The sequence below is a fragment of the Paroedura picta genome, chromosome 3, assembly GCF_049243985.1.
Source record: "Paroedura picta isolate Pp20150507F chromosome 3, Ppicta_v3.0, whole genome shotgun sequence".
NCBI classification, from domain to species: Eukaryota; Metazoa; Chordata; class Lepidosauria; order Squamata; family Gekkonidae; genus Paroedura; species Paroedura picta.
This window is the reverse complement of record NC_135371.1, coordinates 64,174,901-64,202,535: the sequence shown is the minus strand read 5'-3', so window position 1 is coordinate 64,202,535 and position 27,635 is coordinate 64,174,901. Positions and strand designations below refer to the sequence as shown.

The following is a 27,635-nucleotide window of genomic DNA, read 5'->3' as shown; positions in this document are numbered from 1 at the left end:
TATGTGGTATTTGTGGCGAGGGGAAGATTTGCCTTCTGGCCCTTTTAGATGTCACAGAGGTTAGGGGGGACAAACTAGAAGGAGGAACAGCCTTCTTTTTCTTCTTTTTTGGTGGTTCAGTGGCCGCCCCTTGAGTCTCTGCAGCCTACAGTTGTAAAGAGGCTGTAGAAGTAGAAGGCCCTGGAGTGTCTATAGCCATCAAAGACTTCTCCCATAGGGCAGCCTTTAAATGCCTGGCTCTATCATCATGAGTCATTGGCATAAGCTTCTTACAGGAGGAGCATATGGTGGTAGAGAGGCCTTCTCACAGGCAAAGTAGACATAAAGAATGGTTATCGGTTTGTGCCATTTTGGCACCACACTGAACACACTTCTTAAAAAGCACCATTCTCCTCACAGAAGTCTTCAATCCTAGTTGGAATAGTGAAATTCCTCACCTGCGGTAAATAGAGCTAGTCGGCTAGCATCCTTCTCCTTCCAGTGGCAAAAAAAGGACTGAGGGGAGAGTGCTGGCTCCTCCCATATCATGTGACTTTGGGTGGGAAAGTGTGAGGGGAGGGGCGAGCACTCTTGGGAGACTTTTGAGCTTTAAGCTGGATAGTTATTTCTCCAAAGCAGGCCTGTGATTCCGCAGACCCCATGTGGGACTGCACAGAACCCACGAAGATGAACCTAGTTGACCTCAACTTAGAGATCCTCAGATGGTGACATCAGGTACTGCTCTGGCCTCGACCATACACCTGGTAGAAAAGCTCTGTCTTGCAGGCATTGCGGAAAGCTGACAACTCCGACAAGGCCCTTAGCACTTCCAGGAGCTCATTCCACCAGGCATATATTCCAGGGGCCCGGGACAACCAGTAAATTCATACCCGTAGAGCAAAGAGCCCTGCGGGGGGCATAAACAGGAAACATTCAGGAAACTTGGTCTGTTTAGCCTGGAGAGAAGATGACTAAGAAGTGATATGATAACCATCTACAAAAACTTGAGGGGCTGTCATAGAGAAGTTGGAGCAGAATTGTTTTCTGTTGCCCCAGAGGGTCAGACAAGAACCAATGGGTTGAAATTAATTCAAAAGAACTCCCAGGTAAACATTAGGGAGAAGTTCCTAACAGAGCAGTTCCTCAGTGGAACCGGTTTCCTCTGGAGGTGGTGAGTTCTCCCTCTTTGGAAGATTTTAAGCAGGAACTAGATAGTCATCTGACAGAAATGCTGTTTATGAACTTAGGCAGATTGTGAGTAGATGGGGGCAGGAAGGAATGTTCCAGTGGCCCTTACTTGCATACCCAGGGAATTGCTGATTGCCACTGTGGGATGGTAGGTGAATTTCCTCCAGGCAAGGCTGGATTCTGGAGATTTTTGGTGGAGGGATAACTTGAGCATGGAATTGGCAACACTGTGGGTGTGCAGGTAGTTGTGAGTTCCTGCACTGTGCATGGGTTTGGACTAGATGACCCTGGAGGTGCCCTCCAACTCTATAATTCTATTCGTTCAAGTAGTGAAAAGCAGGGTATAAAAAAACAACTCTTCTAATATACATTATTTTCTTTCCCTAGACTTCCCTCATCTGCCCTGCGAATTAATTTTTTTACTGTGCCCTGCTATGCCTGCTACTCATCCAGCCAACACCAACCTCCAGCTTCCATTGCTGTTGGCCATGCATAGGATGGTCAGGCTGTTAAAGAGGATTCATTTACAAAATATTAAGAGTATTACATATCACTGATGAAGATACCAAAAATGGAATATACCTAGTTAATTTTGATGATTTGGAAAGTTTGAGAATTTGTTTTCCATTGGAATAAATTGTTATTTGCCATCACCAGTTTGAAACTCTTTTTTTTTTGCCAGTGATAGTGATATGACCATATTTGGTTCCTGTGTTGTCTTTCTACCTTGTTGGCATTCCCTTGCCCATTCAGCAAGATAGTAAAATGTCATTATACTGAACCTCTGTACTGATGAGCTCCAATGTCAGTTACACGCTTGAACAGAAGCCCAAGGTACTGCCCAAGAAGCTGGGAAAGGAGCAAGAGATAAGTGAGCCTTATGCTGACTCACAAGAGCCACTTGTGCAGGTGCTGGCTTAATCCAAGCATTTGTGTAAGGATGCAGATCATGGGCCAGTCTGTGAAAATGAGAGGTGCTGTAATGCAAACATCAGAATGCAGTAAGGTCATGGGGTGGGGTGGAAAGTGAGCCCATAATTCATCTCTACAGATTTCTATCCCGTGCAACTGTCATTCTAATTTACTGCAGTGATTTGTGGGGCACTTTCATATTATAATGTCTCTATACTGTAAAAATATTTATAGTTACCTCTGGGTTGGTATCTAAACATATGAGAAGAGAGATGGAGAAGAAGGTAGGAATGCTGTGAGAGGAAGTACATGAAATTGTAGCAGCACCCTGCTAAATCCTCCACTATCATCTGTTATGCTGCCCTCCTCACTGGACAAGTAAAAGAGCATCACAGCAAATGATCGAGCATTGTCTACTAAAGGCATAGTATGAATTAAAATCTAGTGGGCATAAAAACATAATTTGAAAATGTTTAAGAACACAGGCACTGTTGGATCAGACGATGTGTCTGTCTAGTACAGATTGAATCCTGTTTCAAATCAGTGACCATATTTATTTTACAAAATTTCTATTCCATTTCTGTCTTCACAAGGGCTACCAACGTGGCTAATAAATTAATATATAAATCACAACAACTAAAACATTGGCCAGGAAGGAGGAATCACTGAGAGAACGCCAAATCAAACAACAGTCTCCACCCGCTGGCAGAAACTGGCAATAGAAGACAGATAAATCTTCCTGGAGAGAGAATTCCTGAATTTTGGTAGTAAAACCAAGAAAGTCCTCTCCCAGGTTGCCACCTGCCTAATTTCAGAAGATGGGGTGTACCTATAGCAGGGTGTCCAAGATGAACTTGGTTATCAGGCAGGTTAAAGTCTCCTGGGTCCAAACCACATAGGGCTTTAAAGGTCTGCATAAGCACCTTGAATCATGGTGAAACAGACTGAGAGTCATGTGTAGATGGGCCAAGACTGGAGTGCTGTGGGCCCTATGATCCACTCCAATTAAAATCCAGGATAAAGCATTCTGAAACAGGTGAAGTTGTTGAAGACTTCTCAAGAGCAGCCCTACATACAGTGCACTGAAGAAATTTAATTTATGTGTGACCAGGGCATGCACCACAATGGCCAGATCATTTCTGCCAAGGAAAGGCAGTGGCTGTTTAACCAGTAAAAGTTGGTAAAAGGCACCCATGGCTATGGCTGCCCCCTATTTATCCAGCAGTAGGGTCAGGTCAAAGAGCCCCACTCTGATCATCTAAACACCTGCAGAGCATAAAGGCAATGGTCAAAACATAAAGGCCTATCTTCCCTGCTGTTTATTCCTGGCACATCAGATACATTGCCTCTAAATATGGGCATTCCATTTATGTATCATGGTTGTGGATTTTATCTTTTAAACTCCTCTGTAGCATAAGATGATATCAAAATGGATCCTAGACCAGTGATGGCCTTCCGTGTCCTTTTTCCTTCTTTAGGCTCATTATTCTGCCGTAACTCTGGGAAGAAAAGACAAAAGAAAGTCAAAAGAAAAGGGCAAGTATAACTACAGTGAGATTTAGCATATTGTTACTAGGAACAAAAGGGTGTCTTTCTTAGTCTCTTCTGGCTCCAAATGACAATTCCTTGTGGCATGCAAACAAAAAAAGGCAGTGTGTGCACATGCAGAGTTGTGTGTACTCAATTTGCCCTAGACTAGAGCTTTCCTGCTACATTTGTTTCCTGTATAATTGGATCACAAAAAGTGCCCTTGGCAAATGGTGACTTTGGAGTTAGGACTGCTCTGGCAGGTGAGCCCCAATTTGGCCTCAGGAGACTTCACACTCAAGCAATCCAATCAAGACCCAGTCTCTGAAAATTAGTTATATATTTGGGGCAGTCAGTCAGACTATATTTAATCAAAACCTGGGGGCTTTACGCACCGGGATCTTTGTTGCAAATTGGTCACTGAATGAAAAATCGCCATTTAAAATAGTGGAATTCGTCGTTATGCATACCTGCCTTTGTAGTGGTATCCAGTTGCGTTTTGTAGCGTTTCCCACAGGCTTCCGGTCTCGGCAGAAATCGCTAGAAAGGAAGCGCTATTGCCGAGCTCGTCCCGCCCCTGGCCGTCAAGCAGCCAATGGGCAGCCGTTAGCATGCTCCCAAACAGCCCCTTTCCCTTTAAGAAAGGTTTTTTTTTAAAAAAAACACACCCATTGTAACGAATCTGTGTAGATTCGTTGCAACGGAGAGACCCATCCAGCTGCCTAATGTGTTTGAGCTGTCGTTTGATCGTATGATCGTTGGCACGCTGCCTCGAGTGAAAAGAAAAAAATCCCCCCTCCCCCCCTCTCACGGGCCGATTTTCGGCTGAATGACTGTGTTAAATGTGTGTGCTTAGTGACTGAAGGGGAGGGACTGAAGCCGGGGAAGCCTCTAAACTGAAAGAGGCTCGCTGGTGCGTTTATCCCCGCTCGCTCGGAGAAAAAAAAATGGCGATCGCTTCACCGGAAGTTTGGAGGACAGGCTCAGGAGGAGGGACTTTGAAGAAACCGCAACAATGTTAACGCACAGGTCTTTATCGCTAGTGTTACAGATTGTTTGCAAGAGTGTAGCGCTTTCCGGAGGGTGAATCCACTTTTTGGGATTCCCCTGAAAGCGCTACAACGAAGCGCTTTTTGCTGATCGGTTTCAGGAGTGTTGCAGATTGTCTACGACGTCGTGCGTTAAGGCAAATCAATAGCGTTTCCAATTAGCAACCATTGTGCGATTTTGAAGCCGTGCAAAAAGCCCCCTGAACTCGATCCACCTCTCTAATGAAATTGTTATAATTAGTCAGAGTGAGACAATTAACAGCACCTGGTACTATTAGGAACCATTAGTTTCTGGCCCAGGACTGGTTCCAGATTTTTTAGGGTTCTGGGAAGAGAGTTCCCAGGGGCACCCGTCCCAACCATTCACTCACATGTTTCACTACCTGTCTGTTCATTCCTCCCTACCTGACTCACAAGCCCTTCCACTGCCCATCCTCATATCCAGTGGTACTGCCCACAGCCATTTCCCTGATGGCATGGGTGGCAAAGCATTCACAAGTGAGCAGGCAGTTAAATAGGAAGAGACTGGCAGCACTGGTCCCCGCCAGAATCCCTGAGCCCTGTCAGCTGTCTCACCTTAGTGTATGTGGATGCTGGCCTTGATCTGGCATTTTTCCTGGCACTGGCTGTCAGACTTAGAAGGAGAGAGGAAGGAGGTAGTGAAGAGAAAGTGACTTACCAGATACTTACATGACAGGGGTGTTTACTGATCAGTAGACTTACACATCAACTTGCCATCAAATTGCTAGATAGACCCTCTTTCCAAGACCTTCTTCAGACCAGCTACACTGGTTCAATGGCTTAGTGCCTCTACACACCTTCCCCACTATAAGGTAAGTTTTCCCTCCAAAATGGGGTGTTGTTCTCTCAGAGACAGAGCTGCCTTTGTAGTGTGGTTTTCTGTGTTATAATAAAGAAGCTCATTGTCTCACCTTGTCAGTTAGAATTTTTTGGTTTTATTCAACCCTGAAACCTTTTGGGAAAATGTAGAGCTGTCCTTTCTTTTAAAAAAAGAGTGTCAGAATGGCACTGAGGAGTTTTAAAGGATTTTATTTACAAAGAGGTATAAAGAGTAGCTGGAATTGAGGAATCTGTTTTCTTTATACCAGTTAGTTATTTCATTTTACTTCTTAATTACAGGCTTTTCAGATTTTCTTAGGCTTTTCTTTCAGATGTTAAAGTTTACTTAAACATGTTTGGGCTTTTCTTGTTCTTTTAATCTATGGAGTTCTCCTGAACTCTCTCTGCTTCCTAGAAAGACATCCTGTCTAACTTGTGCTACCACCTTCTCCCTTTTTGGATGAATTAATGTCTGACTGTCTTTTCAGATAACTGAAGCTCTTACTCACACATATATCTTAGAAAATGCATCCCTGATTTCCCCTTACAAACTAGGAAGGAGTCCTCCTTCTCTTCCTTAGAAGAATTCTCCTTCCACTATGGCTTAATTTGTAAGTAGTAGATACATTTATTTGTATATAGCCATAGGCCTTTACAAAATATAAAATACAAATTTACAAACAGTAAAATAGAATAAAAGGAACTGTATAAAAATATAAAATTTAAGACCAAAAAACTGAAACAGCATACAAAGTGCAAGAGTGTTAAGAGGCTGCCTTAGTGGTTGTAACATTGGCCCTTATTTTCCTTGCAGCCAAGGCAAATAGGGCGGTTTTATATGTTACATCATCAACCTGGTCAGGTAAAAGATAGATTATCTTTTCAGCAACGGAGTGAAGGTTAGAACCCCGTAAGGTCTCATTGAGGAATTTGGCTCTGGGTTGAGCATAAAGTAAGCAGTCAAAGATGTAGTGGGGTAAATCCTCCAGAGCTTGTGCACCACAAATACAGAAACGCTGGTTTTTTGGCGTACAGCTAAATCGACCCGCCAGTACCTCTGTAGGCATCGTTTCGAATCGAAGTGATGTAAAAGCTACTCTGAGATTATGGTTACTGATCTTCATTAGATAAGAGGATCTACGATGGTCATATTTAAACCGCTTAAACCATGTTGCTGTCTTAATTTCCAAAATTTGCATTCTGTCTAACTGGGCATCACTTTTGAAGATCCAGTCTCTAAGGTGAGAGTTATTAGCTGAAGGATTTAGGAGGTCATCGGGGATGGAGTAGCGTGCAATAAGGCTATTAATAAGGCAATGCCGTGCTGGATCCTTAGATACCATTATATTAAAGGACTGATGACTAAATTTGTTTATGTTGGCTAACCTGAGGTTTTTCCACTGTTTTAAAATTGCCAAATGTACTCGGGCACTAAGAGAAGGCAGACCTGTTTCTGCCCTCATCAAAACAGCCGGAGTTCCCCTAGGTAGGGCTAGAATTCGCCTTAAGAATATATTTTGAACAGATTCTAGCCTAGGTATGAAGTTTTCCTTCCATCCCCAGACCTCTACTCCATACAAAAGATGGGGGATAACCTTGCACTTGTATAATTTGAGGGCTGGATCGATGAGGAAGCCTCCTGTTGTATAATAAAACTTCAGAATAGTGCCCACTAGGCGTGTTGCAGAGGCTCTAATGGTGTCCAGATGAAGTTTCCAATTCAGCCTCTCACTAAATGTGATACCCAGATATTTAAATGAGTTACACTGGCTAACAGAATTTCCAGATATGCTCCAAGAGAACTTTTTGGCCCTTTTTCTAAAGACCATAACTTTTGTCTTATCGTAGTTTATTTTAAGACCTTCTTCTTTACAATAAGCACCAAGTTGTTGTAGTAGTCTTTGCATCCCAATTTTTGTGAGGGAAATTAGGGCCATGTCATCTGCGTAAAGTAAAATAGATATTTTTTGACCTCCTAGTATGGGAGAAACAAATTGTGGGCCAGAGAGTCTTTCTACAATGTTGTTAATGTATAAATTAAACAGCAGGGGAGCCAACACACATCCCTGCTTGACACCCTTGCATGTTGGAATTTTGTTGGTTAGGGAGCCAGAAATTCCCACTCTAATTTGAGCATAAGTGTCAAAGTGCAACTCCCGCAGCAGAAATAGGAGCCGCCTATCAATGTTCAAGTCTGCTAATTTTTGCCATAGGCGCTGCCTGTCTATAGAATCAAAAGCTGCGGCCAAGTCAACGAATGCAATGTACAACACTTTCTTAGGGCCATTTATCCCTGAATAGACCAGTTGCTGAAGTAACTGACATTGGTCAATAGTACTAAAGCCCTTTCTGAATCCAGCTTGATGTGGGTATAAAATATGATTTTCATCTGCCCATTCCTCCAGCTTAATCAGTAAGTACTTACTGTACAGTTTTGCTGCTATGTCCAACAAACTAATAGGCCTATAGTTATTTGGAGCTGATTTGTCCCCTTTTTTGTAAATGGGCACAACAATGCTAAGTTTCCATCCAGGGGGGATTTGGCCTGTATTGTTAATTTGCGAGAAGGTTTTTGCTAATATAGGAGACCACCATGATGGAAAGGCTTTATAAAGATCTGTAGGGATCAGATCTTCCCCTGGGGACTTACCAGATGTCAATGAGGAGATCAGGCCTTTGATTTCAGCCTCTGAAACTGTGGGCCAAACTGGGAGATCTGTTAGATCAGGAGGGATATGTTGTAAATGTGACATGGCTGTTGGGGGTGAAGCCAAATGGGCTCCAAAGACCTTGCTAAAATGCAGGGCCCAATCTTTAGCTGGTATTTGAGCCTCCAGATGATGGGACCAGGTGTTTAAACTATTGGAGACTAGTGCCCAAAAACGTGAGTCTTTTTTCTCAGAAACCGCCCGATCTAATTCTTTCCATAAGGATTTGGCATGTTCGAGCTTTTTTTGTTTAATTAATTTTTTGTATTGTGATCTTAAATACAAAAGTTGGGGCATCCAGAACTCATTAGTATTTCTCCTTGCTTTCCTCATGGTGTGGGTTATATATTTTTTGAGAGTTTTACACTCTTGGTCAAACCAACCATTATTTGAATATGGTGAAAGTTTGATTTGTCTGTTATTAACAAGAAACGGCTTTAGGAGAGTAGTAATAGCTTCCCAGATTTGGATAGCATCATTATCTGACTGAAGGATAGCATGCCTCAAAGATTCTGTTTCTTGGTTTGCAAAAATTGGGAGAATTTGGATTGAAGCTGGTCAGACCATTTGAGTCTCCTAGAACATGGTAAACCTGCTAATTCAGAAACTGGTTTCAAGATTTTACTGCCAGTAGTTTTAAGTGTTAGTCTCAGTGGGCAGTGGTCACTTAACAAGCTATCAACAACCTCAAACTTGGCTACTAGGTTAAGTAAATCAGATGAGACTGTGATGTAATCAATCGTGCTAGCTCGATAAGTTGATAGGTAAGTATAAGCACCTCCTGATATATCCAAGCTGATACCATGCAAAATGTGTAGATTGGCCAAAGAGAGCAGTTTTAAAAGTTTGAGGCCAAATTTGTTGACAATCCTGTCCTTTGAGGAACGATCCGAGAGATAGGCATGGGTGGCTATTTAAGTACTCTTATTACCTCCTACATCAACTGCCCCAGAGCCTATTCTTGCTTTGAAATCACCACCCATTATAATATAGGAATTTGGATAGTGAAGGAGCAAGGATTCTATGGTATCAGCCAGGGAGTCCCAGAGATCGTCTCCTTGGCTCTTACTACTATTAGGTGGAATGTATACATTAATACATATTAATCTTCTGGGGAAAAGTCCCTTAACTAATAGGACCTGGAAGTTATTGTACTGACTATTTTCTAAGATTAAAACATCAACCGTTAAATCAACGGAAACAAAGGTAACCAGGCCTCCACGCCCCCGTCCCTTTGTATGTATCTTGGTTGCTGGGACTGAGAAGGCCTTGTAGCCCTGAATAGAAAGGAAATCCTGTTCCTGGATCCATGTTTCCTGCAGGAGAATAATGTCATGAATTTGCAAAAACTTTAAAAAATCAGTGTCGTGGAGCTTGTTCTTCCACCCCCCAATATTCCAGGACAGACACTTTAATTGTCAGGGCTCATTTGTGATCTTATTCAGATCTCCCTCCGGATCCAGGACTACACAGCCATTATTACATGATGGTGCAAGTGTAGTGCTTTCCTCTCTCGGTTTTTTGGATTTTTCATTGGGCAGAGTGCCCTCTAAGATCTCCCGATTGGTGCTGGTAGTGGGTTCGTTTTGCTTCCCTCTACTTGTTAAAATTGAGGTTGGGATCAGCGGCTGAGATGACCCAGATGTACTTGCTGGCGGTACATTGTTTTGATGAGGAGATTCTGTGCTTTGTGAGTGCATGCCTTTTGAAGTACTCAAAAGCTTAAGCCTTAGATGTTCCAATCTGGTAGTGATCTCTTTTTGCTCTGTAGGTGGAAGATCAGAGTAGGAGTTCAATAGGTCTTCTTCTATTGTGTTTTCAGGTTCAAAATGAGTTGGATCCAAGCATGGTTGAGTGGGTAGATCAGTCCACTGTATCAAATCTTGCTGGCGAGCATCCGTTGATGGTTCTTCAGAGTGACTACCCAATTTCATCAAGGGATTAGTATGCTGCTTCGGCAATAAAGGTTTTAGAATAGTGTTTTCAAAAATGCGAACTGGGAAAATCAAAGCAATTCAAATCCCAGCTCACTTGCAGAAAATTCCATGGAGGGATTTTGCAATGCCTTCAGTTACTTGAGGATTGTGATCCAGTAAAAGAGAGTGCACTACTGTCGAGGGACTGTGGATCTTGCTCGCCCCCAGGAGAGGATATATGTAGCGTTCTCTAAGATGGTTGTGTTGCTTACAAAGCTTGGTTCTCTTCAAGGTTTTCCAAGAGTTCAATAGACAGGCCTAAAGACTGTAGTTTGATGTTAATCTTCATGAACCAGGGTGATAGAAACTTATCAGACAACATAAGATAGACTAAGCTCCCAACTTGGACTCTAAAGTTCAGGTGGAGTCAGTATTTAAAGATACGGAGCCAGGCTAGAGAGGCCAATTGGGTGACGCCAGTCTCCAAGTATATTGTGGAGGAAGAAATGCATTTGGGGAGACCCAATAATCAACGAAGAAAGGCAGATTGCAGCCTCTCTACTCCTACAGGGAGGTCTATACTCCATACTGGTATGCCACAGAAAAGTTTTGGGATAAGCATAGTTTGGGAAATCTTAATAGCGGAAGGGAGATTTTGGCCTCCATTAGAGAAATAAAATCTTGCTATTGCATTTGCCTTGAGATTTGTGCAGGTTGATGTTTGATTCCAATGTAGAGTCCATTTCAAAGAGTGGTGGAAATGGACTCCTAAGTATTTAAAATGCACTTGCTCGAAGGAGTGTTCATTTATTTTCCACTTGGTGAGCTTTCTAGATTTAGAAAATACAACTATTTTAGATTTGGTGAAGTTGATCCAGAGCTGATTTTGATTGCAATGGCTTGAGACAGCTTGAAGAAGGGTTTTAGGCCAACCTTGATACAAGAAAGGAGGACTGCGTCGTCCACGTAAAAGAGGAGAGGGACCGGAGAACTTCCCAGCGTTGGGATGTGGCAATGGATTCCCGTAAAATTTTCAGCCAGATTGGATACATAAAGGTTGAATAGATATGGGGCTAAAACGCAGCCCTGTTTAACACCTTTGTTGGCAGGTATTCTATCAGACTCCCTTCATGGATCACTGCCTTGTAGGGGCAAGGGGGCTTGCGTAGCTCAGTGAAGCTATGAGCTATGCCATGCAGGGACACCCAAGACGGACAGATCATAGCGGAGAGCTCTGACAAAAGGTGATCCGCTGGAGAAGGAAATGGAAAACCATGACAGTATCTTTGCCATGAAAACCCAATAAAAGGTAAAGGTAAAGGTATCCCCTGTGCAAGCACCGAGTCATGTCTGACCCTTGGGGTGACGCCCTCTAGCGTTTTCTTGGCAGACTCAATACGGGGTGGTTTGCCAGTGCCTTCCCCAGTCATTACCGTTTACCCCCCAGCAAGCTGGGTACTCATTTTACCGACCTCGGAAGGATGGAAGGCTGAGTCAACCTTGAGCCGGCTGCTGGGATTGAACTCCCAACCTCATGGGCAAAGCTTTCAGGCGGCTGCCTTACCACTCTGCGCCACAAGAGGCTCTTAGAAAACCCAATGGACAGTACCAAAAGGAAAAACGATATGACGCCGGACAATGAGCCCCTCAGGTCGGAAGGTGTCCAATATGCTACTGGGGATGAGCAGATGTCTAGTACGAGTAGCTCCAGAATGAATGAAGCGACTGGGCCAAAGCCAAAAGGACACTCAGTTGTGGAGGTAACTAGAGGTGAAAAGACAGTCTGATGCTGTAAAGATTTTTATTCCATGGGAACCTGGAACGTCCGATCCATGAATCAAGGCAAGCTGGACGTGGTCAAACAAGAGATGACAAGACTGAATATTGACATTTTAGGAATCAGTGAACTTAAATGGACAGTAATGGGTGAATTTAATTCAGATGACCTTTAGGTATACTACTGTGGGCAAGAATATCTCAGAAGAAATGGAGTAGCCTTCATAATCAATTTAAAAAGTAGGAAAAGCAGTATTGGGATACAATCCTCAAAATGACAGAATGTTCTCAGTTCGAATCCAAGGCAAACCTTTCAACATCACAGTAATCAAGGTCTATGCCCCAACCACTGCTGCTGAAGAGGATGAAGTTGACCAGTTCTATGAAGCCCTACAACACCTTCTAGAAGCAACGCCAAAAAATGATGTGCTTATCATCATGGGGGATTGGAATGCTAAAGTAGGAAGCCAAAATATAACCGGGATAACAGGCAAGTTTGGCCTTGGAGTACAAAATGAACTAAACGCAGAAATCAGATTGACTATGTGCTCTGCAGCCAAAGATGGAAAAGTTCTATATAGTCAGTAAAAACAAGACCAGGAGCTGATTGTGGTTCAGATCATCAGCCTCTTGTTGCAAAATTTAGGCTTGAATTGAAGAAAGTAGGGAAAAGCACTAGGCCACTCAGGTATGAACTAAATCATATCCCAGAAGGATATACAGTAGAGGTGACAAATAGATTTAAGGAATTAGTGCCTAAAGAACTATGGGCAATGGTTCGCAACATTGTACAAGAGGTAGCAACTAAAACCATCCCAAAGAAAAAGAAATGCAAGAAAGCAAATTGGCTGTCTGAGGTAGCTTTACAAATAGCTGAGGAGAGAAGGGGAGTGAACAGCAAGGGAGAAAGAGAAAGATGCACCCAACTGAATGCTGAATTCCAGAGAATAGCTAGAAGAGATAGGAATGCCTTTTTAAATGAACAGTGCAAACAAATAGAAGAAAACAATAGAATGAGGAAGACCAGAGATCTTTTCAAGAAAATTGGAGGTATGAAGAGAACATTTCATGCAAAGATGGGTATGATGAAGGACCAAAATGGTAGGCACCTCACAGAAGCAGAAGAGATTAAACAAAGGTGGCAAAATAATACAGAGGAATTATACAAGAGCGAGCTTAACATCCCTGATAACCACAATGGGGTAGTTACTGACCTGGAGCCAGACATCCTGGAATGTGAAGTCAAATGGGACTTAGGAAGTCTGAGCAACAATAAAGCTAGTGGTGGTGACAGCATTCCAGTAGAACTATTCAAAATCTTAAAAGGCGATGCAGTAAAAGTGCTACACTCAATATGCCAGCAAATTTGGAAAACTCAACAATGGCCACAGGATAGGAAAAAGTCAGTTTACATTCCAATCCCAAAGAAGGGCAATGCCAAAGAATGTTCAAACTACCGCACCATTACACTCATTTCTCATGCTAGCAAAGTTATGTTCAACATCCTACAAGCTAGGCTCCAGCAATATGTGGACCGAGAATTTCCAGAAGTACTGGCAGGATTTTGAAAAGGCAGAGGAACTAGAGATCAAATTACCAACAAATCATGGAGAAAGCTAGGGAGTTCCAGAAAAACATCTACTTCTGCTTCATTGACTATGCTAAAGCCTTTGATTATGTGGAGACTCCCATTCAGGCCAAGGAAATGGGATAGATCTTCTAGAGAGAGAAGAAATTTTCCTACCTGGTCATGCAGATGTACAGATCTCTCAAGAGTGCAGAGAGATCTGGCCTGGTGTGGTTAGAAACTCCTTTTAGGGACCTTAAGAGTCAGTTAAAATTTACAAAGAGTACTGATGTTTCAACAGAAGGGATCTGTTTTCTGGAAACAGTGTACCTACCTTCTGGAATACAAAAGAATTAGAAATTACTCAAAGGAAGTGTATTGAAGTGTTGAAGAAGACACTTTAAAAAACCTCTCAACATTAAGATTTACATCATTCTGAAAGCTTAAGAAACTCTTATTAGGCTGAAACAACAAAATTATGTTTCAATCTATGCATGTACTGGTTTTATCTTAGAAATTTCAACTCCTGATTTCACCTGACCTTCCCCCTCTATGTTAAACAAAATATTTTGTTGTGTTTGAATCTCAAAATGCCTTGAGTGCCATTTCAGTTGCTTAAGTTAAAGCGGTCTCCTAATCCTTCCCTCAAATAACTGTGCTGAGCCAACAGCCAAAATATTGTACTGTGACAGGGTGGGACAGCCAGAGTTCTTCAGACAGGAAGACAAGCAACTCAGACAGGAAAGGCAAATAAAAACAAAGGGAAAAACTTGTCTCTGAGACAGGGAATTGGTTATCATATCAATGGACAAAGTTAACCTGTATATTATTTGGACTTTGGGATTTCACCCAGGTCTTTAACAGAGGTATTATCAAGGCAATGTTCCCCAGAGAGGTGTGGTATATAATTAGCTCAGTGGTATACATCTTACAAGCTAGGCTCCTGCAATATGTGGACCAAGAACTTCCAGAAGTACAGGCAGGATTTCGAAGAGGCAGAGGAACTAGAGATCAAATTGCCAACATATGCTGGATCATGGAGAAAGCTAGGGAGTTCCAGAAGAACATCTACTTCTGCTTCATTGACTATGCTAATGCCTTTGATTGTGTGGAGCACAACAAATTATGGCAAGTTCTTAAAGAGATGGGAATACCAGAGCATCTTATTTGTCTCTTGAGAAACTTATATTCAGGTCCAGAAGCAACAGTGAGAACTGAACATGGAATCACTGATTGGTTTAAAATTGAGAAAGGAGTTTGGCAAGGCTGTATACTGTCGCCTTGCCTATTTAACTTGTATGCAGAGCACATCATGAGAAAGGCGGGATTAGAGGAATCACAAATTGGGATCAAGATTGCAGGGAGAAATATCAACAACCTCAGATATGCATATGATACCACTCTAATGGCAGAAAGTGAAGAGGAATTAAAGAGCCCGTTGATGCGGGTAAAGGAGGAGAGTGCAAAAGTTGGCTTGAAACTCAACATCAAGAAAACAAAGATCATGGCATCCAGCCCTCTCAATTCCTGGCAAATAGATGTATTTAGTCAAGGCTATGGTATTCCCAGTTGCAATGTATGGCTGCGAACGTTGGACCATAAGGAAGGCCGAGTGTCAAATAATTGAGGCTTTTGAACTCTGCTGCTGGAGAAGACTCTTGCGAGTCCCTTTGACTGCAAGGCCAACAAACCGGTCAGTCCTAGAGGAGATCAGCCCTGACTGCTCCTTAGAAGGCCAGATCCTGAAGATGAAACTCAAATACTTCTGCCACCTCATGAGAAGGAAGGACTCCCTGGAGAAGAGCCTAATGTTGGGAGCGATCGAGGGCAAAAGAAGAAGGGGACGTCAGAGAATGAGGTGGCTGGATGGAGTCACTGAAGCAGTAGGTGCAAACTTAAATGGACTCTGGGGAATGGTAGAGGACAGGAAGGCCTGGAGGATCATTGTCCATGGGGTCGCGATGGGTCGGACATGACTTTGCACCTAACAACAACAACAACAATAAATTCTTCAATCACCTGTTTAAATAAGCACAGAAGGTGAAGCGGTCCTGAATTATGAGGGAGGGGAATTGTGATCATGAGTACAATGTCTTCTCAATATTCCCTCCCATCACTTTTCATGGTTAGTACAAACGGCAGAATTCAGTGTTATGTTTGCCTTCAAGCTTTGAACTGACCAAACATTGCCATGGAGGCAGAGGAGCTGTTAATTAGCCCTAAAGAAATAGTCCATGTTGAAGTCCGAAAGGCATCTTCAACATCATCTCAGCCAACTACTTGAAGAATCCCTTGTGTATCATGAATACAAAATCCATCGTGACACTTCAGAGTTGGGACAGCAGTATACACTCCATGATCAGCACTGAAAGCCTTCAGTGAGCAAAAACATTTTTTAAACTGCTGCATAAGCATCGAGGAGGCTGCAGGAGGAGGGAGTATTATTTGTCCTCTTTTTGTTTTTCTTCTTGCACAAATAAGCTGATGGTGTACACCTTCTTGTCATTCTTCTAAAACATTTATGGCACAGGGATTTGCCACAGCAGGTGGCTTTTCCAAGGACAGGGTACAAAATGAAGTCTAAAAAGCAACTGCTGGGTGTCAGCAGGAAGCTGAGCAGGGATGGTTTATGAGCTATTGCTTCTAATATGGTAGCAGATGTGAGCAAGTCATATGTTCCACAAACTTCTCTCTCTGATCGGTTACAGGAACAGAATAGCAGTGTCCCATCACGGTGCAGTAGCTCTGCATTTAGCTTGTTGCTTATTTATTTATTTATTTTGCTTTTGAGGCCTGTATTAACACCATGAAGATTCACAATTTAAAAAGGCTGAAGTTCTGCTTTAGGGCTGGAGTTCTCTCTCTCTCTCTTGTATGCATGTGTGCACATACTATCATCCATTACAATGCCCTGTATGCTTCAATTTTGTCACTTAGGGTTGTCAAGAAACTGGCTTTGCTTAGCAGTTCCTTGATCTTTCAAATCTTTGGTCTAGGCTTTTAGACCTAGACCTTTACAGAAGGCCCCTCTCTGGGATCTTATGGTGACTTGATATTTCAGAGAGGGAGAGAAAGGGAAGAAATGGACACAGGTGCAAGTGAGATCATGGGACTTTCAAGGCTGAGACCAAGAGGGAATTTTGTACTCACATTCCCTCTCATTATCACAAAGAATGAATGCTTGTCTGACTGTGGGCATATACTGGCTGCACAAGTGTATCATCTTAGCAATACATTTGATGGGTCAAACAGAATCAGGCCGACTGCAGGCACACATAAAGTGTGTTCATTCATTCTGATTTGTACCTTTTTATCATCCTTTTGACTGGTTTGGTCTTACATGGCTGGAATACCTGTTCTTGGACTTTGGACTTTGAAACTATACCTGGATTCTTCAGGAAGGGGGGCTGATCTGGAGGCACTTTGCGCCTCCCGAATAGTCAGTCCGGGGGAAGGGGCCTAGGAGCACCCTTCCTCATCACAGACAGGGCCCACCTTTGGTGCCCTTAACAAATTATTTTTTCCGCTCCGCTAGGAATGGATTCCTTATAGAATTCCTTTGGAGATGGGGATCCAAGGAAGTTTGTAGCCAGACACGGATGTTGGATTTCCGTAGGGCAAACTTTAATAAACTCAGAGACATGATAAGTGTCATACCATGGATGAGAATGCTGGAAGGGAAGGGAGCATGTGAAGGGTGGACGCTACTCAAACAAGAGCTATTGCATGCTCAATCAATGACAATCCCAGAAAGACAAAAACCCTGCAGGAGCTCTAAGAAGCCTATTTGGATGAACAGAGAACTTCAAGAGGAACTAAGAAAGAAAAGGGAAATGTTCAGGAAATGGAGGGAAGGACAGAGCTCTAAAGAAGAGTACCTACAGGTTACTAGGCACTGTAGATCAATCATCAGAAAGGTCAAAGCTGAGAGTGAGCTAAGATTGGCCAGGGAAGCCCATTATAACAAGAAAAGATTTTTCAGTTATGTGAGGAGCAAACGTAAAGTAAAGGAGGCAATAGGCCCACTGTTGGGTGCAGATGGACAAACTCTAATGGAAGATGCAGAGAAAGCAGAAAGGTTTAGCGCCTATTTTACATCTGTTTTTTCCCACAGGTCAAAGGGTTTAGGCACATCTAGAGATGGCAGTAGCCAAGAGATAGTGTCTGGGTGGCAGGTTGACATGGACAGAGAGGTTGTTGAGAGGCATTTAGCTGCACTGGATAAGCTCAAATCCCCTGGGCTGGATGAAATACACCCGAGAGTGCTCAAAGAATTTTCCAGAGAACTTGCAGAACCCTTGTCCATCATCTTTGGGACCTCTTTAAGGACTGGAGATGTCCCGGAGGACTGGAAGAGAGCAAACGTTATTCCGATCTTCAAAAAAGGGAGGAAGGATGACCTGGGAAACTACAGACCAGTGAGTCTGACCTCTGTTGTGGGGAAGATAATGGAGCAGATATTAAAGGGAGCGATCTGCAAACATCTGGAGGACAATTTGGTGATCCAAGGAAGTCAGCATGGATTTGTCTCCAACAGGTCCTGTCAGACCAACCTGGTTTCCTTTTTTGAGCAAGTAACAGGTTTGCTGGATCGTGGAAATTCGGTTTATGTCGTTTACTTGGATTTTAGTAAAGCTTTCGATAAGGTTCCCCATGATGTTCTGATGGATAAATTGAAGGACTGCAATCTGGATTTTCAGATAGTTAGGTGGATAGGGAATTGGTTAGAGAACTGCACTCAAAGAGTTGTTGTCAGTGGTGTTTCATCAGACTGGAGGGAGGTGAGTAGCGGGGTACCTCAGGGCTCGGTGCTTGGCGCCTCCCAATTAGTCAGTCCGGTAGCAAGGGACCAATTGCGAGCTGCGCTGTGCACGGCTTGCAATTGGTCCCTTGCTGCCAGACTGACAATCGGAGGGCCCAATCAGAGAATCTATCCCTCAGTCTCCTAGCAAGTCCTCATCAACAATGGTCCATGGCGGCCCACCCAGAACAGACTCTAACATTTCTCCAGAAGGGTCCGTTATTGAAGTAACTATGTTCAAGGGGCCCAATATGGACTTTGCCCAGTTCAGTTGCTGGTTAGTAGAAAATCAATCCTAGATTTGGATAGAGGTGGTGGATGCCCAGGAGCCTCTCATCCAGGACTTCAGAAGGACAATAGAGGGCTTGCAGGTTGACCAAGGTACCTCTAGAGAGACCAGGGCCCCTGGAGCATGTTCCATGGCCCTCACTAGCCAAGTTGAGTCCCAAGAATGATGTAGAGGTCTTCCTGGCCACATTTGAAAGGATTGTGGAGGCAGACAGGTGGCCCTGGGACCAATGGTCCTTTATCATAGGTCCTTATCTAACAGGGTGGCCTTATTTCAGGTGGCTTTGAAGGAGTTGGCCAAAGAAAATTCAGAGGACTATGAGGTGTTAAAGCAGGCTATCTTGGATCAATTTGACATTTTGTTGAGACCTACCGCTAGACAATCCAAGCTACTGTATACCAACAGGGAGTATGGCCATGAGTCCTGGTAAACAAATTGAAGGATGCTGCCTCCCACTGACTAGCCCCTACCACCAATGGAGAGTGGAAGCTGAGCATCACCTGAGTGAGGACAGATGATGGAGAGGAGGCCAGGCTCAGTGACAATCTTCAGAAATATTTACAAAATAACCTGGACTTGCAAACAGTTCAGGAGGGTGACCTCATATTAGAAGACCTTCACCAACAAGCTGGAGAGATGGGGTGGTGGAAGACCAGCAGAGGACTCAGAGATTGCCACAGGTAATCTGAAGGGGGGCTTATAGGGGAATTAGTAAAGCAGCTTTGAGTACCTGCAGCATACTGGTGGAAGGTGCTAGAGATAGCTCATGAGCACTGGTGGGCCAGGCATCAAGGGGACAAGGAAACCCTATTCTGCATTCTGCGACAATTCTTCTGACCTAACAAGTCCTATGAAGTACAAGAACTACTGTGAGGTTTGTCAGCACACGGAGGGACGGGGTCCTCCCTGAGCTCCTATGGCCCCCCTTCCTATCATTGAGACACCCTTTGAGAGCATTGCTATGGGCTTTGTAGATCTTCTTCTCAGGACCCTGCAAAGGGCCAGATATCTGTTGGTAGACTATGGTACCCATTACCCAGAAATAATTCCCCTTTGGACCATGCAAAGTGAGGAAGTACCTCAGGCCCTGATGAGGTTATTCACACAGGTGGGTCTCCTGAAGGAGATACTGACTGATCAGGGGTCCTTTACATCCACCTGCATGAGGCAAGTGTGTTACACCTTAGTCATCCAGCAATTATTCACCACCCTGTACCATCCAGAAATTGATGATTTGGTGGGCCATCAAGGGGACGCTGTGGTGGTTGGCATATAGGAAGCCCAGTAAATGGACACGATATTCTACTTAGTTATACATGCTGCAGATCTTGTATATTCCAACATACTCTGGGAGCAGACCTAGAGTGAAGGTATGCTTGCTTTCCCAGGACATCCAATATGAAAAGCCGTGCAACTTCATCACCAAGTGGATACGTCAAACAGCTTGATTCTATTGCTGTGTATAGGGTTGGCTGTAATCTTGTATGTCTCTTAGAATTCTTTCTAAGAAATTTTATAGTCAGTGTGGGATGCTAACAACAATCAAGTATGTGATTGTGTATTATTGTGTATTATTTATAGTCACAATATAGTGGAAAGTGGGTTAAACTTGTTGGAAGAAGTCCAGTACCCGATGGTCTCTTCAACCAATGTTCATTGAAAAAAGAGAGATTCTTGCAGCATTTCAATGAAGTTTATTGCTTATACTAGTAAAATAGCCCATTGCATTCCAAATACAATGGGCCCTAGCAGGGGGGGGGAGAGCGAGGGACTGGCGAGGGCAGGGTGAGGAAAGGTGGCTTACCGGTGAGAGGGCTGTAGCGACGGCGGGCAGCTCCTTCGCGGCGGGCAGCTCCTTGGGTGTGTCGTTCGCGGCGGGCGGGTTCTTCGGCGGGCAGTTCTTTCGCGGCGGGCGGCTCCGGCGGCTCCTTTGCGGCGGGCAGTGTGTCTTGTTCGCGGCAGGCGGGTCCTTCGGCGGGCAGCTCCTTCGCGGCGGGCAGCTCCTTCGGTGGCTCCTTCTCGGCGGGCGGCTCCTTTGCGGCGGGCAGGTCCTTCGGCGGGCGGATCCCTGGCACGGTCTTCTTGCCGGCGGCCATCTTCTTGTGCCGGCGATGCGTTTGTAGAGGGCGGGGGCTCCGTGGCCGGGGGTTGAAGCGGCTGTAAAAAGCGGCGTCAAGGCGCCAGGCAGGGAGGCCGCGGCAGCGGGCGGCTCCTTTGCGGCGGCGGCGGCTCCTTTGGTGGGCGGCTCCCTCGCGCTGTCTTCTTGCCGGCGGCCATCTTCTTGTGCCGGCAGCTTAGAGGCTCTTAGAGGTCGGGTGCTCCCTGCCCGGCGGCTGGACGCTGCGAGAGGCGCTTCGCGCCTCTCGCAGCGTCCAGCCGCCGGGCAGGGAGCACCCGCCAGCCGCGCTACGCAGGGCGGCTGCCGGGGACTCCATAGGCGGCGGCCTGACGCGGCGGGAGGCGCTTCGCGCCTCCCACCGTGTCAGGCCGCCGGGCAGGGAGTACCCACCAGCCGCGCTACGCGCGGCTAGCGGGTGCTCCCTTACCGGCGGCCTGACGCCTCGGGAGGCGCTTTGCGCCTCCCGAGGCGTCAGGCCGGCGGCCAAGGAGCAACTGCGAGCCGCGCTACGCGCGGCTCCCAGTTGCTCCAGCAAGGAATCAGAGGGACCAATCGGCAGGCGCTTCACGCCTGCCGATTGGTCCCTCCGATAGTCTGTCATGAGGAAGGGGCCAATCGGCACCCTTCCTCATCCCGGACACAGCCCGCCTTCCAAGGGCTTACTGTTTTATTTAGTCCGTGGCGCCCGCGGCGCCACGGGCGGTGTAAAGATAATTGCTTATTGGGCATTATCGGAAAAGCTTGTTTAATTTCACTGCCAATAGTAAGGTGACTGCAAAATACAATGCAGGCTGGAATAAAAAGGTTGCTTGTATTTACCCATAGTAATCTTCTTTATCAGGCATATCAGGAAAAAGACTCTATTATCCCCTTTTTGTCTGTCTGACAATAGATCATAGAATCATAGAATCATAGAATCATAGAATCATAGAATCATAGAGTTGGAAGGGGCCATACCCCCTGCTCAACGCAGGATTAGCCCAAAACATCCTAAAGCATCCTAGAAAAGTGTGTATCCAACCTTTGCTTGAAGACTGCCAGTGAGGGGGAGCTCACCACCTCCTTAGACAGCCTATTCCACTGCTGACTGTGAAAAATATTTTCCTGATATCTAGCCTATATCGTTGTACTTGTAGTTTAAACCCATTACTGCGTGTCCTCTCCTCTGCAGCCAACAGATACAAGCATAGTGTTTCCGGTATTACTGCTCAGTCAGAACAGCTTTATCAGTGCTGTGGTGAGCCCAAGGTCATCCAGTTGGCTGCATGTGGGGGAATGCAGAATTGAACCCGGTTCACCAGATTAGAAATCCGCACTCCTAACCATTACACCATGCTGGCTCTCTTCTCTACTGTTCTTCCCGCTGCCCAGGGAACCAAAACTGGACAGGGAAGCACCAGACCAATTATCAGATCCCAAAACATTCAATTGTTACTAAATGACAGAAATTATTGCAGTATGTACATATCTGCTGGCAAATTGCAACAGACTTATGGTGATTCAGCAAGGGGATTTCATGATCAAGTGAGAAGCAGAGGTGGTTTGCCATTGCCTTTCCCTGCAGAGTGGTCTCTTAACCCCTCTGTTCATCGGATTGTGATGTTTTAAGTCTGGGGTTTTAATGGAGTTTCTATGGGGTTTTATTCAGACTGATGTAACCCACCATGAGCCTCTGGGAATGGCGGGCAATAAATCAAAGTATGATGATGATGATGATGATGATGATGATGATGGATGATGATGATATCCAAGTACTGATCCTACCTATCTTCTGAGATCTGGGCTAAACCATGGGGCCTTCCCTCCCAATCATTACTGCAGTGGTCTATATTAACTATACTCAACCATGGCTATGATTCGGGTCAAATTTTGATTATCCATCTTCACATCCCTAGTTCTGTTCAATGATTCAGCCTCCAGATGCTCAGGGAGACAACGATGGACGTCTGTGCTTTGTATCTTCCCAGGTATTATTTCTTCCTTAACATAGATCATCCTGTTAGATCAGAGAGCACAATAAACCTTAACTCCTTGGCCCTTGAAAGCAGCAGCCACACTCGGATGGTAACTTGCCCGTGCATCAGGCTTGAATAGATCGAATGCAAAAAGGCAATAGTAGCTGTCTGTTCTATTGCAGATTAAAAAGGATATCCAGGCCTCTTATAACCTGATGGTCTAATATGGGGAAAGGGTTTTTATTCTGTAATAGATTCTGATTGAGTTACTTAATCTATGATGAGATCACTATTCTATCTTGCCTCACAAGAAATGGGCAAAAACTCTCAGGAGATACATTTAGCATCATTTATATAGTGTTTTTTTGAGAATGGTTTCACAGAAGATAACTTCCAAGCAAAGCTGGATGTTTAAATGTCAAAACCCTAGAAAAGCAACACGAATACAAACTGAACAAAGTTTTAGAGGTAACTATATGAAAAGGGTTAGTCTATGAAGGTAGCCATGTTCTGTTCCTGGAAGGTACAATTTAAAAGCAAGCAGCACACCTTCTTCACCAGAGTCCAAAATATCAGGAAACACTGCAGGGATAGGTCCATAAGATGCATGGAACCTATTTGATGCTTCAGGGGGAAACACTCTAATTATATGAAACTGCCACTGGTCCATTTAGTTCAACATGGGCTATTTTGATTGGCAGCAGCTCTCCACGCTGCTGAGCACAGAAAAACATTATTTCCCATCACCTGATACCTGAGGACCACACTATATGTGCAGTCAAATGAGGTAGTAAAATTCTGAGGGAACAGCTGAGGAAGTCACCATTTCCAACTGCAAGTGGGAGGTCATATTTTAATACTTTCCTGAATTAAAAACTGCCAATTAAAAAAAAACATTCCAGGAAGCAGTTAGTGAGGTATTTACTGTTCTCCCACTGCTGCTAAAGACATACAGCAATCTACAAACAGCAGCTTAGCCATGACCATTAGCTTTCACCCTCACAGGGAGTCATAGCAAATGTGTGTATGTGTGTGGGACAGGAATTTCAGTCCATGGAAGGGAAGTTCTCTTTCTCCTTCAAGTTGGTCCTAAAAAGAGTTTACAAAATTGGTCTGTAATTCCAAATACACATTGTTCCTTTTAAACACAATCCTTGTTTGTTTGTTTGTTTGTTTGTTTTGGGGGGAATATCCTCTCAGATCAACTCACAAACCTTGCCTGTTCTGAAGAGGGATAAGGTGTCAGGTACTTTCTGCTGCTATAATTCTGTGACACACTTTCAACTGTGATTTCCAGAATCCCCCTTCCAAATTCTTAAGTTAGTATTATGGGTTATAAATGATATTGTCCTTGTATCAACTCCCTTGCCCTTTCTTGTGCTTTAATATTAGCCAATGACCCCTTTGTTGGATCTCTCCAGTAGTTACGATGATATATAAACAGTACCTGTGTGCATCCCTGGCCTGTGTGGCCAGGCTGGTAATTAGCTCAGTAACTCAAAGAAACTGAGATGGTTAAGACTTTATACTGACTGAATCCAGGTTACAAGTCAGCAAAAGGAAGGGCAGGCAGCAGGAGGCCTGGGTCACAGGTCCTGCTAGGACGAGTGGTGTTGCATCCATTTAGGATGCTTTAGGAAAGCTTTTGAAATAGAATCCAGTCAAGCAAACCGGACACAACAAATTGTATGTAGACGGTAAATCAATGTATTTGAGCATCTAGAGCAGCCATTCTCAATTTTATTACAATTGAGAAACCCCTGAAACATTCTTCAGGCTTTGAGAAACCCCAGAAGTGGCGTGATTGTGCAGAATATGGGTGGGAAGCATAACTGTGGACACACCCACCTGGGCCCCTCCCCTTCCAGACCCCTCCTGGTCCATTATTGGCCATTATGGGCTGGGTCGACATGATCATATATGGTCATATCACCCAATAAATGTTTAATAATTTTAAAAATAAATAATTCCCATCCTTTTGGGAAACCCTTCCAGGGTTGTCAAGAAACCCCAGGGCATGTGGGTGAGATACATGTGTTAGTTGATAGGCATGGTGGTCATGAACTTTTGACCATTTTAAGGGTATATTTTTGTTACATGGTTCATAATTCTTATTGACTATTTGTAGCAAGATATAGCACCCACTGAATGGTCCTCTGTGTCTTTTTTCTGCATGCATATTTTATGGGAGCCATATTATAACCTACCTAGGCTATTGGCTAGAGCAGTGGTCCCCAAACTTTTTCAGGCTGGGGACCGGCGGCAGCAAGGAGGGCGATTGCCTGGCCACGCAGGCCGCCCATGCGCATTTTCGGCCGCGCGTGCGCAGCCCTGCTTCCCTCTCCCTCCCCCCACAGTAAGGAGCTTGCCGGGCCACAAGCTTGTGGCCTGGTAAGTTTCTTACTGCGGGGGGGGGGGGGCGGGGAGAGAAAGCCGCGGCCCAGTGCCAGGGCCTTCACGGCCCGGCACCAGGTTGTGGCCCGGTGGTTGGGGACCACTAGGCTAGAGCACAGAACCACAGGACTCCATTTGAGTTCTGAGGAGTCATTTCATACATGCTTAGTAACTATAGTATGTTTATAGCTAAAACTACAGGCATAGATAAGAAGGTGAACATTTACAGTGGAACATTTAACATATTATCAACAGTTTAGTCTATGGCTGAAAAGGCACCAAAATAAGGTTAGAATAGCGATCCCCAACCTGTGGGCTGCGGACCACATGTGGTCCTTCGACTAATTGGAGGTGGGCCCCAAAGGACACTTCCCCCCCCCGGCCCTTTACTTCATCCCCCCTGGCCCTTTACAACACACTTTGGGTGTCATTGTCTCCCATCACTCCCAGGTGGGACTATCTCGTTGCAGAGAAACAAGCTCAGGGTTCCCATTTATTTGTCATTGTCATGAGTTAAAATTTCCATGAAAATAAAATGTTCCTTATGTTCATTGTTGTGGCGTGTCTGTATCTTATTTTGAAGGGATGTTTAAACATTACCATAGCAATCAGAGAGCGTTAGGGCAGTGGTTGAGAGTAGAGGAGTAAACTACCCCCCCCCCCCACTGGGCCTCAGTAAAAGGTGTTGAGTGGTCCCTGGTGAGTGGTCCCCGGCGTTGAGTGGTCCCCGGTGATAAAAAGGTTGGGGACCACTGGGTTAGAAGACTAAACCAGAAAAAACATTAGCTTTAAGACAGGTTCAAAGTGTGTCAGTACTACCCTTTAGGAATTTCTTTAGGGATATGCCACTTTTTAAACAGAAACAAGTGAATTTATCAAACTAAGATAATTAAGCACACCTAAACTCTAAGAGCCAGCTTGGTGTAGTGGTTAGGAGTGTGGACTTCTAATCTGATGAGCCAGGTTTGATTCCATGCTCCTCCACATGCAACCAGCTGGGTGACCTTGGGTTCGTCACAGCACTGATCAAGCTGTTCTGACCGAACAATAATATCAAGGCTCTCTCAGCCTCACCTCCCTCACAGGATGCCTGTTGTGAGGAGAGGAAAGGGAAGGCGACTGTAAGCCACTTTGAGACTCCTTCAGGTAGAGAAAAATGGCATATAAGAAACAACTCTTCTCTTTTGTTTAATGGAACAATCCATGCCTGTTCTCCCTTCACCTTTCTCCATAAGGATTCATTAGGAACTCTTACAGCAATAATTTCACTTCAAAACTCAGTACAGGATAAACTTATGAAGCTACAAGAGGCTACAGCCTAGAGAATTTTCCACAAATTATGGTACAGTTCTGAAATATTTTAAACCTTCTTTTGTTATGCTGTGTTTCATTTATCCAATACTCAGTCCTTCCTTTGCTGTAATTTGAGTACAACTCATGTGATATGTGATATTCAGCGGGCTTGTCTGTGGCTCCAAAACCCCTCACTGAGTAAAAGCATCCTGCCTTTTTACTGGTGCTATGAAAGTGGTTGCTGCTGTGGCTGCTCTTTATGCCCTTTTCTGTGTCTCAATAGATACCACATCTCCACTCAGGGAGACCTCAGAAGAGGGTTACAACTGCATGCTGTGCCTCTTCTCCCTCACCCAAGTCAGCATCTCCAGGATATCTCCTCCTTCTCCTCATGACTGGTTTGGCCTTAAATGTGGGCTGCACATTTGGCTTGTTGGCTCATGGAGGACCGCTATTAGACATCCAGGTACATCATTGTGATGTTGTTGTCCTCATTGCTGAGGCAACCAAACAAGCAATTCACTGCTTGCTTAATTTGCTATGCATTGAACATGGTCTTTGTGGGTTCGTCCCACTTGATTGTCACAGATATTCTTCATTCTGTCACCCTGTCTTGTCTGTCACTTTTGGTCTTATTTGACTTGCAACTGCTTGTTAAGTTTTGTGACTGAAAATTCACATTGCCATGGATTTTCCCGCTGCTATTAAAAATACTATTACAGGACCCTGGATTGTGACCTTTTACCTTATATAACCATTGTAACGAAACATAGGTAGTGTCAAGAGAGTTTTCATTAGGGACTAGTGAAAGACCCTAATAGCTCATGTAGTGGTGAGCTTAATGGTAAAGAATTGCTGCTCAGCTGCTGGGTTTTCATGTAGAAACGGAAGATTCAAATTCAAGATTCAAATTTCATTACAGTTGTTCAGACCAAGTTATATGAAGTTAATACATAAAAGGCCAAAAGAATATGGTCATTTAATATAATACAATTTAAAACAGATCAAAGAAACGGAAGGTGTATTTTTCATCTTCTTGGCATAGCATGTTCTAAGACCTACAGATGCCTGTCTGTAGTATAAGCTGCTTGTCAATGATAAGAAAGCCACTTGCATGGATTAATTTAGGCCACCTTTTTTTTGCTGAACTTATCAAAGTAAGTTGGTTTGGAGGGTGGTGACAAGCAAACTAGGAATGGAAGAATAACCACCTTTTCAGGTTGGGTTAATTGAAATACATTAATTTGAAGGCTGGTAAGGCTGACAAAGCAGAGAACAAAGGGACTGTAGTTGCCTGCAAGACTCAAGAATGGGTGAATCTG

General features: G+C 44.3%; 1 long non-coding RNA gene across 1 annotated transcript in view; it reads left to right on the top strand.

Annotated features, from left to right (window-relative positions):
* The window catches only part of LOC143832138 (uncharacterized), a 104,658-nt gene extending 77,627 nt beyond the window's left edge, over positions 1–27,031 (top strand). Inside the window, exons 2-3 of the long non-coding RNA XR_013229110.1 lie at positions 22,567–22,638; positions 26,597–27,031. This is a non-coding gene — a long non-coding RNA (uncharacterized LOC143832138). The remainder of the gene's footprint in view (positions 1–22,566; positions 22,639–26,596) is intronic.
* Positions 27,032–27,635: the final 604 nt, after the last annotated feature.